Source organism: Manis pentadactyla, chromosome 17 (genome assembly GCF_030020395.1).
Source record: "Manis pentadactyla isolate mManPen7 chromosome 17, mManPen7.hap1, whole genome shotgun sequence".
Classification (NCBI taxonomy): domain Eukaryota; kingdom Metazoa; phylum Chordata; class Mammalia; order Pholidota; family Manidae; genus Manis; species Manis pentadactyla.
Window position 1 is genome coordinate 20,025,288 of NC_080035.1, and position 16,420 is coordinate 20,041,707.

At 35.2% G+C, this 16,420-nt stretch overlaps 1 long non-coding RNA gene across 1 annotated transcript; it reads left to right on the forward strand.

The window, feature by feature from the left end:
* The first annotated feature begins 3,617 nt into the window (after positions 1 to 3,617).
* Positions 3,618 to 11,852, forward strand: LOC130681408 (uncharacterized). The gene is made up of 3 exons (XR_008994538.1): positions 3,618 to 3,763; positions 8,642 to 8,714; positions 11,495 to 11,852. It is a non-coding gene; the product is annotated as an uncharacterized LOC130681408 (long non-coding RNA).
* Positions 11,853 to 16,420: the final 4,568 nt, after the last annotated feature.

Below are 16,420 nucleotides of genomic sequence, written 5' to 3' on the forward strand. Positions count from 1 at the left end.
TTGTTTCTCTATTTCCATATTTCCCTCACTTCGATTTTGGTATATAGTTATAGGAAAAATATTTCACTGATTTATTATAAATCAATGTTTTACAGCTCACTTGAACATTCACCTGCTTCAGCAGGAACAGTGGTACTGTGCCATAAACAGAAAGAAAACAAAAATTCCACATAGACTGATAATTGATTTACTAACTTCTTGCCTGACATTGAAATTCTTCATATTCTTTTATTCATTTAACAGGAAAAATGAAGTATTACTCTAGACCTCATTTTAGTGCTTGTGTCATTCTCCAGAGTTATTCATTCATATACCAATTCCCTTCAAGAATAATCATTTTACATTGTCCAGAGGAGAAACTCTTTTTAAAGTCAGTATGAATTTTTAGCTTTGTGGGGACATTTCCTGGGCACTTAACCCAAATGACACTTCCATCACAACTACATACTCAGCACAGTTCCTTTGCATGACAGGTTACACAGCTTAAATAAGTGTAACTTTTAAAAAGTTCATAGCTAATTCTGAACCAGTTAATATTAAACACAACTTTTAATGTACCTATTGAAAACCAGCATTTTCCAGTTTTCATGAACATTGTATGCAACATAATAAATGGGAAATAAAATTTGCACCATGTATTCTTCAAGGACTCTTAAGGAGCCACATATAGTTATCTTATATGTTGTACCCTTATGATAGGTTAAAAAAAAAGGCTTTTAAAAATAGTTTCACATATTCTGCAAATAGTGTTTGCCATTAATAATAAACACAGAGACTATTATAATATTTAATTGAAACATGTGAATTTACAAATACTGCTTCCCTGGTTTTAGAACATATTGCTATATTTAATCCCTTTTAACGGTTCTAAAAATGTATTACATGGGATTATTTCTGATTTAGAGTTCTATTGAACTCATAATTATCAGGAGCAAGGAAGGCTAATGTTATCAGGTTTGCTCTTTTTTGTGTTTGAGTTATTCTCATTAGTTAAGCTTCTAGTTAAACTTCTAAACCATTGGGTAATTTTAGATATGTAACTCCACATTACAGGCAATTGAGTACGTAATACATTGGAAAGACACAGGTTATCTGAAACATTTTTAAACAATATTTCCCTTACTCTCACTGGTATCTGGGTTCCAAATTCAATGTCAGTGCTATGTTTGTCTACCTTTGATCTTGAGGTCATCGAATCGATTCTCATGCTCTGCCATGTCTAGTACATTGTGGGATAAATGGGCTTTAATCAGTTGGAGTCAACTAGCATGCAGATGACCTCCTGGGAATCAACACACGGGTAACTGCAATCCCTTTCTCTGGTCACTAGAGTACGATTTAACCAATTGCCCTTGCAATGGGCTCAAAGATCCTTCAGTGCTCTGAATAATTTAACTGCAGATTTGAAGGTACCTGACTTACTCCTATGACTTAGTTGAAAATGAGAATGCAGGCAATTCATTTTGCCTCTGCACAAAATTTGCTTGATGTATTAAGTGCTCTGAACTTCTTAGAATTTCTGTGCACATGAGCAAGGATTCTCAGTTTCACTTGCCCTTTTAATTCTTTGGAGTATCCTGCCCCTCCAGGAACAAAGGAGATAAAACAGTTCCTCTTCCCGTCTTACCTTTTAGGAATCTGCTTTTCAGCTGTTAGCAAAGAATTTCCCTTATTTTACCTTCATGACAGAAGGTAGCTGTGTCAGGTTTGCGAAAACTATCACTATGCATCCGAATTTTGAGAATGAAATGGAAGTACTATGCAATGCCTTGCTTTTTTTATGTTTTCTAGGACTCTTTCAAGTGCTTTGGTAAATAAACTAATGAAGCTTACACTCTATTTAGAGGTGAAGAACATCAATACATTCAGTTCCTTTTCCTAACATATTTCAATCATTAGAACATGCAACTGAAGACACATAAGACCTGGACTCTTCAATTAACTGCTATGAAACAAGAATTTTGGAAAGGGAGAAGGTAAAATGATAAGGGAACAGATCACAGTTGATGCCATCTTTCCCGAATGGCACCTTGTCTTTTGAGCAATGGTAATCAACATATTCCTTTTTGAAATTACATAATTTTTTTCATCATTAGACAATATTCTGACTGGGGGCGGGGCACTGAATGATATGATTTGGAGATGGTGGAGCCCATGGGGTGAAATGGCGCAGACTTTTAGAGCAACTCCATTAGGGAAAGGGAGTGAGTGGTCTCTGAAATTAGAATGCTTGACTATATCCCTAATATTGTAGAGGCTGGAAGTCACAGGATGCTCCCCCAAGCCCTTTATGAAAAGCATTATCTTCCATTCCACTAATGACAAGACTGATGATTTGTGAGAAGTCCTAAGTAAAATAATTAAATATAAATTTATCTATAAATATGAGAGGAAAAATAATACACATCATTGACAGCAATATGGGACTATTTGCATTATTTGCTGTGACACTGGAATATTTAACTGGTTAGCCAGAAATACAACTAAAAAAATGATTACTTATTTATGAAAGCATATGGAATGGAATTCTGAATTGTTGAAATCAAAACACCATAAAAAATAACTATCCTTCATACCTACCCACATTCAGAAATTATACTCAATACAAACATATGTGTGTTTATATGTGCATTTCTATGTGTGTCTATGTCTGAATGTGTGCCCATATAAGTATTGAAGCATGCAAATTGGGAAACATTTGCACCATACAACAATAATATACACTTCTCAAATAAATTATTTCAGCAAAGGTGGTGGTTGGATACTTACGATTTTTCAGAATGTATTCTTAACCCTTTTTTCTTCTTTAAATGTGCATTCCTTTAAGCACCAACTTTTTAATATCCTGATTAAAAAGAGAGATATTGGGCTGCATTTTGGAAAGAGCAAGATCTGTCACTGCATTTTCCTGTGACTGTCAAGAGCTTAAATTTTCTTCTGTAAGATCACGGTTTATAAATCACTTGTTTCCTAAGCAAACACTTAACAGACATCATATCTTGAAACATCATAATATTCCTGTGAGGGTAAAAAGGAGCAAATAGCATTCTTCTCACTGATCAGAATCTGAGACCTTTGGCTGAGTTACTGAAACACAGCAATGCCTGTCTCATATCACACAGTGAACTTAGGGCAACAACTATAACCCAGGGACAGTATTCTCACTACTGTGGCTGGCAACTGCTTTCTCAATGCAGTTCAATGTCCTTTACCTTTTCCGAAGGTATATGGGAGATGGAATATTTATGATAAAAATAGGTGCATATTTCTTCCAGCAATACCCTTACAAGTTAATATGAATTTCACTTGCACGCTCGAATTCCCTGGTTAGATTTAAGTGCTAAACAAACAAAAAAAAACATTCCCTGTATTTCTACTTCAATTTTATTTTTCCAAAGCCCTTTTCTTTCTACTTGAGTTGACTGTGACAAACAAGATGACAAATTATTTTTCGTTTTGTTTGGCCACCCTCAATACATAAGTGTAATCATGTACAGTTTTTTCCTGGAACATTATGACATTTTCATGTGACTAGCTTTCTGGGTAAAAGGACTCTTTTATTATGAAAAAGGTTACTACCAAGGTTAGCAATATTAATGCATAATGTCATACATGGTTGTTTGGACATTACAATGGAGGCTGGTTATAGCAGCCCGGAGTGTTTATTGTTGGCTGTGAATTAATCTGCTGTTCTAATGTGACATGTTCAGTAAAATGACATGGATCACTGGCTGGTTCAAGGTCCCTGCTAGAACAATATGAGGTAAGTAAAAAATAATTCTTCCCAATCTAAAGTGTTCCTAAGCCTTGGCCATGTAAAAATAAATGGAGTATTAACAAAATTCCAGGTACCTGCACACTGTCATGATATTTAATACTTGTTAAAGCTGATTACTAATGACCTCTCCCATGTTGGGAAGAATAACACCTTATTAAGTTTCATGAAAATCTGGTTTCCAGAGGAAATACTCTTGTGACTTTCTATTGAAGCAACTTTAAAGTTATAATATCTTTTCCAGGTTCCAATTGTTTGATGAGAATGTATGTGGATGCACAAACTTGTTTCTGTTCATCTCTTTTGCAAATATAGTGTGTATGTGAGATTCGACTTGTATCTTGAACAAAGACTCAGGTTGTTGTATATTAAAATTAGCTAAAGCATTGGTTTATCAAAAACAGACAAAAATTGAATGTTGGCAGACAGACTGAGCTTCATCGTTCCCTTCACTTACGGGAAGCAGCTCAATCCCTACTTGTTGTTTATATTGAGATTTGCTTAAGATTTCATTAAAGGAAAAGGTCTGTGAGTATGGGGAACAAAACAGGCAAGCTCAGCTCCATTAGTTGGTGATTAGGGCTGTATTACTTTCTTTGAGGCACTCTGAATAAACTGGACCCGGGTCAGACATCTCTGTTTTTATCTCCCTTATTATACTATGAGATTAATCATAACTTTTTCCAATGTTGCTAGGAGAACTGAATGAGGAAATTTTGAAAAGCTTTTGCAAAAGGTTACTCATATTTACTGAACTTTTTATTGTCTGTATATGATTGCTTGTATAGCAATCAGATTGTATAGCAATCATTCATGAGAATCCTGAAATTCAGAAATTTGAATTTATATAACAAGGTAAGATTAATCCAGTTGTTAAACTCATTTTCTTAGAACATTTGATCATCTAGTTCCTTAAGTAAGTTACTTACCCTTTCTAAGGCCCTGTTTTGCCACTTGTGATGAAGGAAAAATCATACCATTAACTTCAGGGTGGTTTTGGTATGAAATGAGATGATAGGTATGAAGGTCATGTAGTGGGGTGCCTGGCATAGCAAATAAGCATAGTAATCAGTACATGTTTAGTGTTGTTATTACTATTATTTTTATTTACATTCTTTTTGTCAATCTGTCAGTAATGTATCACTGATTATTATTGTTGTTTGTGTAACATAAGAAAATACTTTAAACTGAGGGGGAATAAAAAATATGACTTTGAAATGACTCCATCTTTCTGGTTTTGTCTCTTATATTTTCAACTTCTACTGAGATCATAACAAACTCATCTGAGTCATTATGATCTCACGAGAAGTGTATGAGATGCTCCCATTGAAATTTTCCTGAAATCTTAATGCAACCATTATGGTTCTCCCACTGAAGTCATCATCTTATGTTCTGAAGCCATCATTGTGCATCGTGTCAGTGCAGGCTAAGGGAGTCCTCGTGCACAGACCATTGGCAAGATAGACTGTAATGACTCTTTCAGAGCTGCCATGGCCCACTGTGTCCATGCATACTGGGGGAGTCTTTAACACACTGATCCAAGCCTGCAAAGTACTTCTCTGCTATGGGGACAGGGGATAGTCTCATGAATATTTTGATGAAGAGCTGGTTGCTAGATTTTCATTCATTTTTAATAAGCTTCACAGTGATAGAGTGATTTAGCGTGCATCACGCTACTGCAAGGTCCAGGTTTTATTTAAGAATGTGTAACAGTTGTCATCTTCCTAAGATGCAAGACAACTTACTTCAGAGGGCAGTTTTGTGGATCAAGGATGAGAGCACCTTGTGGAGTACATTGGTAACATGCTTCAGTGTAGGCTGCCAAACCTAACCAGCCCCTAATCATTGGCAACCACTGCTGAAGGCTGCAGAAAGTGCATCATCATTATTTCTAAACAGTACATCTCTGTTTATAATTTGTTATTGGGAATTCTGGATCACAAAAAAGTGAAGTGTTTTCCTAAATTCTTTTCTAAATGAGGAAGAGAAATTCAAATACATTTTCAGGAAACATTAGAAGCCTTAACTGAAAGAACAAAATATAGTCATTTTACAGTCTTAATTATCCATCCATGACCAAATGAATCCTTTTTCTTCACTGTGGAGGAAACTAAATGTTAGATTGTACAGATGGGCACTCATATTGCCCTGATTTTTAAATTTACTTGCTGAAATAAAAGCAATAGCTGCCTTTAAGTATTTTGTAATAAACTAAAATTATTAAACAATTAGGAAATCTAATTTACAAGATAATTCTAAGACTATAGGGCCAATAAAAGGAAGTTACAGAACACTTTGCAGAGTTTTAGCCCTTGCTGTTTCTCAAGGCTGGACCTTTCCTAAGTTCTTGTGACATTGCCTTTTTCACCAATACATATTTCTTTGGCTTCCTTCCCTTTGCATTACATTTCTAGATACAAGGACTCTTATCTTCACTGTTTTTGCCCTCAGGTGATGTCAGATCATCCTTTTTAAAGTGTAAGCTTAGAATGGCAGTTACCTATGTATGACTGATTTCATTATGAGCCCTCCAAGGAATACAGTGCTAGCACACGGAAGTAAAATCTTATACTCAGCTCCTTAAATAGCTCAAAGAAATTTAAGTCAACTTTTTCTTTTGGCCAACAAAACTCTTTGGTATAACCCATACCACACAATTCGTTTTATTTTTGTTTGAAAGGCTGTCCATCACTAGATTCACCAGTGGCCCAAAAGAAGTAGGAATAAGACTGAAGATAGATTAATAAGAATAAAATAAGACTTAACACATATATATCAGTTATTCTCTATCTGCCCAACCAGATCCATTTTCCTCTTTCTCTGCTTTGATCTGTGTCATGGTGGGTTGAGGCCTAAGGGTTTCTTCACTTCAGTTCCCTTGGCCTTTGGTCTTCAATGGGTTGCAGTTAATGGCAGGCATGGGCCAGAAGTAAGAGGGAGTAAGTGTCAGTTATTGCTTACTCTGCTCTCTCCTGCTTCAGCACAGCATCCTGGCAGTGGCTCAGAGTCAGCTCTCAAATCTCAAGAATAGTGTCAGGCCATAGGTATTGGGCCTCAGGAGGTTGCTCCCTGATATGGCCAGGCCCTGGCTTCTAAACATGTGTAGTTGATTCCTTTACACTGGGACACACATACGTAAATGCACGTGTTACACGTGCATGTCTAGTAGATGGAAGATCTCTGCAGTCTGCCACACGTGTAAATGGTCATTAAAATTTTTCAGTTAAATCCTTTGACTAGAATTACACAAGGAGACTCACTGGCGCACATTTTAATAATTCACGTCCAATAAGAATGACCAAAAGTAAATGCAGCAACCAGTGAGGACAGGATCATTAAGGTCTTGGATCTTGTACAAATGATGACTGGGGTCAGTCACTACGCTGGGTAAAGGACCCAGAGCAGAGGAGGTGCTGACAGAGTTTAAGGGGAACATGGAATAGATGATGTCAGAAGGAAGCAATGGTTATCAATTTGGGTTTTATGACCTTCTACGGTAGATACTGTTGTAGCTGTATTTTATGTTAAGTGTTTGTTTCTCTTTGTCTTTTTCTCTGTCTTCATATATGGAAAGTACTGTTATAACTTATGTTCTAGAAGACAGTATGACTGAACTGACATGATCCCATGGTGACACAGCTGCTGAGAGGACCTCTAAGGAGGAAATATTTTTATCCAAGTCAAGGACAAAAATGGATGCTGAATCACAAAAGTAGAATTTTCTGGTTATAAAACTTTATTGCCTCCTCCCCATCCTCATACAGTTTCTGCTCCTCTGTGCTCTGAGCTCCAGGGAGCTGCCTGCTAAGGACTGTACCACTTGGGCCCCTTGGGTTCAAGCAATGCAAAGCACAGGAAGGCTATGGTACAAAGAAATAGAGAGTAATCTCGGCCACAGCTCCAGCTCTCCTCAGGCACTGGTGTCGTTAATTCCTCTCTTTGCCCTTCAGCCTAGATTTAGTGTATACTCCTTACTGTTATAGTCCAGGAGTGTCTCATATTCCTTACTGGCTTCCAGAGCTTTCCACATTTCTCATTAAATAGACTCTCTATTAACCTCTTTTCAGTTAAGCACATGTGAGAGGAATTTTTTTTTGCTTTTTGGGACTGCAACTGTGTATTGGCCATTGATGAGCCAGGCACTTTTCCAAAACCACTACATGTATTAGCTTACCTATTCCTCACAACTCCATAAATTAAGAACTACTCCTCTCCCATTTTACTAATAATGAAAATGAGCCACAGATGGCGAGTATCTTGCCCAATATCACACTGAGAATAGGTGGTTACAGCCAAAATTGAATCAGGACAATCTGACCCAAGCCCATAATTTAGGAGTTAGTATTTTAAAGCATATAGCTTTTGTGTAGATTGAATGCCCACTAGATATGGGAAAGTCTATTTGTAGAAAAAATTTAAAAAGGTAAAGAAACGAATTTTGTCTGGATTGAAATTCTTTCTACCAACAAGTATAGACACTGAGAAACCTGCACAGAATGTGAAATATAAATACTCTGGCACACCAAATTTGTATCCTGTAAAATAATCTGAGCTCCTTGATTTGAATAAACTATGTTCCGGTCCCTTTTTGTCTTTTTGCACTCAGACTTTAAGAGAGGATTCAACATTGCATCAGAACTCCTCTTTTGAAGCTCATTTTTACCCTGAATCAGATGACACTTTCTTTATTCTTTCCACCAGCAATTCTTTACATTCCCAAGCCATCTCCTAATTCCATAATTAAATTGTTGGAGTTCATGACTTGATATTGGAGCTTCTCCTATCTTCTGTTCTTTTCTCTTCTATTGTCCTTTCTTTCCTCCTCTGTCATTTTAATTTTATACTTTGAATTATTTTTTCTTTCAGGGTATGTTTGGTTACAGTTTTATCCATGTCTTGCCAATGAGTTTCAGCTTTGGACAAGTTCACTCTTGATTCGGTAAGTCTGAAAAATGACAATGGAACATTCTTGGGGTAAAAGGGTTTATACCCAACCTCATTACCACAGTGGCAGGTCAAGCACTAGAATCCCATCCACCTCTGAGCAAATCTGCATGCAGCAAGCCGGTCTCTGTCTCTGGGCCTCTTCGCCCCCACAGCCGTCTCAGTTTCTGTCCTGGTCGCAGCCACCACTCCAGCCTCTGCTCTCCTGTAGCCATGCAGCCCAGAGCACTGGGCAGAGCTCTTTATAGAGTCAATAACAACACATTTCCCACATGTGTGCCGTGGGCAAGCAGACTACAGTCAGGTGAGAATCCTGGCCATAGGAACCTCCATTTTCTTTACAACCCATCAAAGTTAACAGCCAGTATGGACTTACATTTACATAGTAGATTTGGCATGGATGTGGTCTGATTGGTTGATTTTGTATATTCACAATCTGGCATTGTACAAATAAGATTGAGTGAGAAGGTCACCCTCCGTGGTAAGACTGAAAACTTAAACACAAAAACAAAACATAAGAGCTAGGAATTCAGACCTCTGCGATCTGCTACCTACTAGACACACACCTGTAATACACAGCTTTTTTTGTTAACTTTCTCATCTGCAAAATCTATTAATGAGTTAACTCCATTTTTTAAGGATCTTTTCATGATTCTTGATTTGCATTTTTGTACTGGTCAAATTAAATAATAAAGATCAACGTTTCATATTAATCAGTATCCCAAGAAAAAAGTGTTACATGTTCAAGTACGTTTGAACACTGCATGTCATATTGTTATTCATACTGTAACTCTGAGCAAATTAATATTCAGTGAAAACATTTTTAATTTGTGGAGTCTCTTAAACCAAAGAATGTTTGTTTACACAGAGAAGAGATGTGTTATAAGCAGTACATTTTAAATTTGAATAACCATATTTTCCTACGCTAAAAACCTCATTTCACATAATATTGTGGGGCCATCTAAGTACAATATGAACTTGGAAAATTTTAAGAAGAATTGGTAACCATCTGAAGAGTCCTTTTAATATATAGATTAGCCAACATAATATTATATTTTTTCTTGAAATAAATCTACATTAGACAGAAAACTAATCTCTGGATAATGATAATACAGCCATAAAAGAAAATTGTTGCTTTTCTTAAGAATGAAAAAAATGATGTCATTGAAGAGATCAGTTCTTTGTCAGAAACAAAAACTCTTTTAAAATCATCTGAAAATGACTATCTATGTAGTGCTAGTGAGTGACTGAAACTATTTCAGAGAAAATGAATGAGTCACAGTAATGTGTCTTCCCTTATTGTAGGGGTGAAAATAGACTGCTCAAGCTCGTTCTTGATTGAAGCTATGGTATCACACAAGGGTCTGTGAAGCTAAATCTCTGCTAAATTGCCCACATTGAACACTGCAGACTAATCATTAGTGATAGACTTGCATGTTTGGTTCTTACTATAAGTAAAGATTCTGGTAAGTAAAGTTTACTAGAAAATTCCAGTATGAATGAATTTTCCACAAAACTAAATGATGATTTGTTCAATATGATCCCAGAATGGGCACCTGACTGAGAGATTTGCACAAGAGAAGGTAAACACACAGAAAAAAATACCTTCAATCCCAGGACATCTTTTCTTCTCTTTGTCCCTCCCATTGCACTCATTTCTTTGTTCTTTTTCCTTTTTCTAGTCTAGTCTTACTTTACCATCATTTCTTCCTATCTTTCTGCTTTTTCTCTTATTTCTTCCCTTAAACATCTCTGGATCTTTCTTATTCTAGTTCCACTTTCCTTTCTAACTCCTTCCTTCTGGTCTCTTTTGTCTCATTTCATTTTCAATTTCCAACTTTTATTATGGTTATATTTTCAACAAGGAGGAAAGGATAAATTTAATGATTATTATTATAATTGTGGAATATATATTTTAATGGCAAATTTAAGTCACATACTTTAATATTATCATATGGTTCAGATGTTATAGGCAATTTGTAAATGAAAGTAAAATCACTTTGAGATTTTTAACATGAGGCTTGTTTGTGAAATAATCATTTGTTGTCCTGGCCGAAGAATGGGACTGAGTTTATGATGAGAGTGATGTGCCAAAGATCAACCTGCCCTGCTTCTCCATGTTGCCCTGCCTGAGCAAACTGGCACCTTGTAAATGCTTTGGTTGCTGCTGCACACAAAGATACACGCATGGAAGGCTGCTCAGCCTGCTGCTATGCGTGGCCAAGGAGTTGCTCTTGCCAGCTGTGAGTCCAGACACAGGGCCGCTCCTGGCAGAAAGGGGTTTCCCTGGAGCAGGGGATTCTGAAAGACTTCCCTGTGCATATGGAAGGGCATGTGGCTAGCAATCCCTCTGAGCTATAAAGAAGACAATGTTTCTAATGTCTGGAAGGAGAAAAACATTCACATTCATGTCAGGATTTAGGGCATATCCCACAAAGACCCATTCTACTAAAAAAATAGACTGAAAATGTGTGATAGTAAGAAAAGCCTAAAAAAGGAAAGGGAATTTCAAAGGTACAGGCTGAGAGAAGTAGATGGTGTATATGTCAGAAATCTAAGAAACAATCCTGGACTACTTTGCACTCATGTTAATGGGAATTTATGTTCTGATTTTATGTATGAATTAGGGATACTTTTTTTGTCCTTGGTACCAATGAGCACTCGTGGCTAACCTATCCCAGGTTTAAAGATAATCACTCAAATTTTTATGCTCTGGGTGTGGGTTTGTTTCTCTTCTCCACTCCCTGTCCCTCCTTTCCCTTCCCTTTCTCGAAGGATTCAATGCAACTTAATTGTACTGTACAAAGTGGGGAAGCATGAAGCAGTTCACCTAGTGTGACCGGAAGAAATGGCAGCAGGCGCTAAGGACCATTGATGGAAATGGGATTGATGGTGATAAACAAGGCCTTTTCTATGTGACCACAATGTCATCACCATACCTAACAAAGTTACAAAAAGTCTTTAATATTGTCTAATATACAGCCCTTAACAGTTTTTTTTCTCGTTTTTTCACAAATAGCTTTATTTAGATTATATTTTTTTGTATTAGTTTCCAAATAAGTTCCACACATTCTATTTGGCTGTAGTACCACTAAAGTCTGATAATTAAACTATATCTCTCAAGTCTGGTAATTTAAATAGGACCCAAACATAATTTAATGTTTAATTTTATCTTTGATTTAAGGTTTAATATTATCTTTGGTTTAAGATTTATGAATTACTTGCCTACCTAGTATGTGCATTCTTCTAAAATAACTTCTAAGTTATTGAGAGAAGAAACAATATATTATTCGTAAAGTGGGAGATAATTAATTTGCTCGAAGAGTTTTGCATTTCTAGAAGAAAATGCAAAAATTATACAAATACTTTATTTTCAATGTTAAAAAAATCCTCTAAAGAGAAATGTGTGTGTGTATATATATACATATATATATATACACACACACACATTTAAAATACCTTCAAGTTTATAAATGAATTTATATAGCTTTGCATACATTTAAAGTATATAATGTGCTAGCTTTTATTTTTTATGTCACTCAATTATCAGAGGAAACATGTCTAATAGTTATTATGAAGGATTAGATAATCTAATAGTGAATTTAAATTTAGATGTTTCAGTTAATACTGAGAACAAAGTAAAACAACTTTCTAAACGACCACTTTAATTGAAAGATACAGCCAATGATGCTGTGGTCATACATGGAAGAATAAGACCACTGCAAATATGATCCTAGAATTTTGGTTTTAGAGAAACTATACATAGCTCAACTCCATCAACAATTATATCAATTTAACTCATCTCTGTTTATGTATTGTGGTCTTTATAAAAATGGCTCATCAGTCTCCATTACTGCCTATGATATGGTTTGTTTTTTCTCAACAGCAATCCAAGCAGAGATAAGACTAACTATAGGGGGCTTGATAACATGCAATGCGAATGATAGTCAGGCTGGTTTGAAGACCATTTATTTTTTTCAATAATCAATTATAGCTACTTAGGGTATTTTGGTTCCCTTATAATAAAGAGTGTCTTTTAAACTGAAGTGACATAGAATTTCTTATTATCTCTGAATGGCTAAAACATAGAAGTTTATAGTATAAAAATATGTGATTTTTAAACACATATTCTTTTCAAATGCACATGGAACATTCTCCAGAATAGATTAGATGATGGGTCACAAAGCAAGTCAAAACAAATTTAGGAAGATTAAAATCATAACAATTATCTTTTCTTACCATAAGTGAATAAAGCTAGAAATCAACAGCACAAGGAAAACCAGCAAGTTCAGAAATATGTGTAAATTAAACAATACACTCTTGGGCAAACAATAGATTAAAGAAGAAATTAAAAGTGAAATTAGACAACATCTGGAGACAAAAGAAAATGAAAATACAAGGTACTTAACTAATGGGTTGCAAGAAAATCAGAACTAAGAGGGAGTTTTTAGTGATAAACTCCTGCATTTTTTAAAAAAGAAGGAAAATCTCAAATAACCTAACTTTATACTTCAGAGAACTAGATAAAGAAGAACAAATGAAGCCCAAAGTTAGCAGAAGGAAAGAAATAATATAGATAGGGCAGAAATAAATGAAATAGAGGATTAAAAAAACAATGAAAAAATTCAGTGAAACTAAGAATTGGTTTTCTGAAAGGACAAATAAAATTGATAAACTATTAGAGTAAGGAAAAAGGAAAAGTCTCAAATAAAATAAAAAATGAACTGACATCATAGAAATAAAAAGTCATAAGAGACTGATATGAAAAATTATATGCCTACAAACTGGGTAATATAGAAGAAATGAAAAAATTCCTACAAATGTACAGAGACTAAATCAAAGAAATAGAAAATCTGAACAGACTTACACTAGTGGGGAGATTAAATCAGTGATCAAAAACTCTCCAACAAAGAACATCTCAGAACTAGATGGATTCACTATTGAATTCTATCATACATTAAAAGAAAAATCAATGCTAATCTTTCTCAATTGCTTCCAAAGAATTAAGGAAAATGGAAAATCTCCAAACACTATATGAGGCTGACATTACCCTGATACCAAAGCCAGATGAAGACACTGAAAATAAAACAAGGTACCAAACTATGGGCCAATATCCCTGATAAATGCAGATGCAAAAATTCTCAACAGAATACCAGGAAACTGAATTCAACAATATATTAAAAGGATAGATCATACACCATGACCAAGTGGAATATCTCCTGATTAGGAATGGTTCAACAAGGTAAGGGTGGTTCAACATATTAAACTCAGTTAATATGATACCCTACATCAACAGAATGAAGGATAAAAACCATGTGATCATCTCTATAGATGCAGAAAAAGTATTTAACAAAATTCAGCATGCTTTCATGACAAAAAGCCACAATAAGCCAGGAATAGAAGGAAATTACCTCAACATAATAGAGGCCACATACGAAATGTTCATAGCTAATATCACACTCAATGGTAAAAACCGAAAGCTTTTCCTAAAAGATTAGGAGCATGGCAAGGATGTTCACTCTATTCAACACAGTACTAAAAGTGTTAGAGAAATTAAGCAAAAAAAAAAAAAAAAAGTCATTTAAATCAGAAAGGAAGAAGTAAAATTATTTGTTTGCAGATGACATGATTTAGAAAACTAAAACTTCAACAACAAAAAACCTCTTAGAATTAATAAATTTAGATAAGTTATAAGATTCAAAATCCACATAAAAATCAGCTATCCATTAACAACAAACTGAGAAGAAAATTAAGAAAATCATTTAGAATAACATCAAAAAGAATGAAATACTTAGGAATAAATTTAGCTAAGGAAAAGGCCTTATAGACTAAGAAATATAAAACACTGATGAAAGAAATTAAAGAAGTCACAAATAAATGGAAAGACATCCTGAGTTCATGGACTGGAAGGCTTAATACTGTTAAACTGTCCATACTGCTCAAAGCAATTTTAGCAATTCAGTGTTCACCTATCAAAATCCCAAAGACATTTTCTCAGAAATAGAAAAAGAATTTTAAAATTCATATGTCACCACAGAAGATCCAGAATAGCCAAAATGATCTTGAGAAAGAAGAACAAGCTGGATATATCACAAGTTCTGACTTCAAAGCTATGGTAATTAAAACAGTATGGTACTGACATACATAAAGACAGACAGAGCTCACTGGAACGTAATAGAAAACCTAGAAATAAACCTAAGCACATACAGTCAAGTGATCTTCAAGAAGGGTGCCCAGAATACACAACGGGGAATGGAAAGTCTTTTCAACAAATGGTATTGGGAAGACTTGATATCCATGTGCAAAAAATGTCAGACCTGAAACTATAAAGCTTCTAGAAGAAAATGTAGTGCAAAAGTTTCTTGACATAGGTCTTGGCAATGATTTATTAGATATGGTACCAAAACGATAGGCAACAAAAGTACAAATCGACAAGTGGAATATCATCAGACTAAAAAGCGTCTTGCACAGTGAAGGAAAAACATGAGAATGACAAAGGAGCCTACTGAATAGGACAAAATACTTGCAAGACATATATTTGATAAGGGATTAATATTTAAAATTCAAAAGGAACTCCTTGAATTTAATAGCACAAAAAACAACACAATTAAAACATGGACAAAGGACTTCAATAGACATTTCTCAAAAGAGCAGGTATATGAAAAGATACTCAATTACCCAGTAACACTGAGGGATATCAAGGAAATGCAATCAGACCCCAATAAGATATCTCCTCATACCTGTTAAGATGGCTATTATTGAAAAAACCAAAGACAGTAAGTGTTGGCAAGGATGTGGAGAAATTAGGACTCTTGTACACTATTGGCAGGAATGTAAAATGTTGCAGCTGCTATAGAAAACTGTATGGAGGTTCTGCAAAAGAACTAAATATAGAACTACCATATGATCCAGCAATTCACTTCTTCTGGATATTTATCCAAAAGATAGAAAATTAGACTCTCAAAGAGATATTTGCACTCCCACATTCACTGCAGCACTATTCACAAAAGCCAAAAAGTGGAAAAGACCTAAGTGTCCAGGAATGGGTAAATGGATAAAAATAATGTGGGATATGTATTCAGTGGAATATTATTTATCCTTAAAAAGAAGAACATATTGCAATATTGCAATGCGATAACATGGATGAAACTTGAGGACATTACAGTAAGTGAAACAAGCCAGTCACAGAAGGACAAATACTGCAAGATGCCACGTATATGAAAGATATATAATAGTAAAACACGTGGAAGCCAAAAGTAAAATGATGGTTGTCAGTGGTTGGGATGCCGGGAGGTGGGGGTAGGCAGTTGCTATTAAAGTATATAAAATTACAGTTATGCAAGATTATATGCATATATATTGCATATGCCATCCTTTTTAATAGTTTGCATCTGGGCTCAGAAGATTAAAGTTAAATACATGGCAAATTCTTAACAATTCATCAATATTTGGGATAACAAGTTATTCAATAAGTTCTAGGGCCCTAATATACAACATTGTGCACATAGTGAACAGGACTGCCTTGTACGCTAAGTGGGTTGATCTCATGTGTTTTTACCACCCAGTTGGAATGAATTGACCACCTTTAATCATTCTGACAAGAATTATATTTTTCCAGGGTAATTGGAATTATCTTTTCAATTAATTTGGTCTAACTACTCAGATAGCCGAGGTTAAATATTGGCCAAGATTTTAATTGGG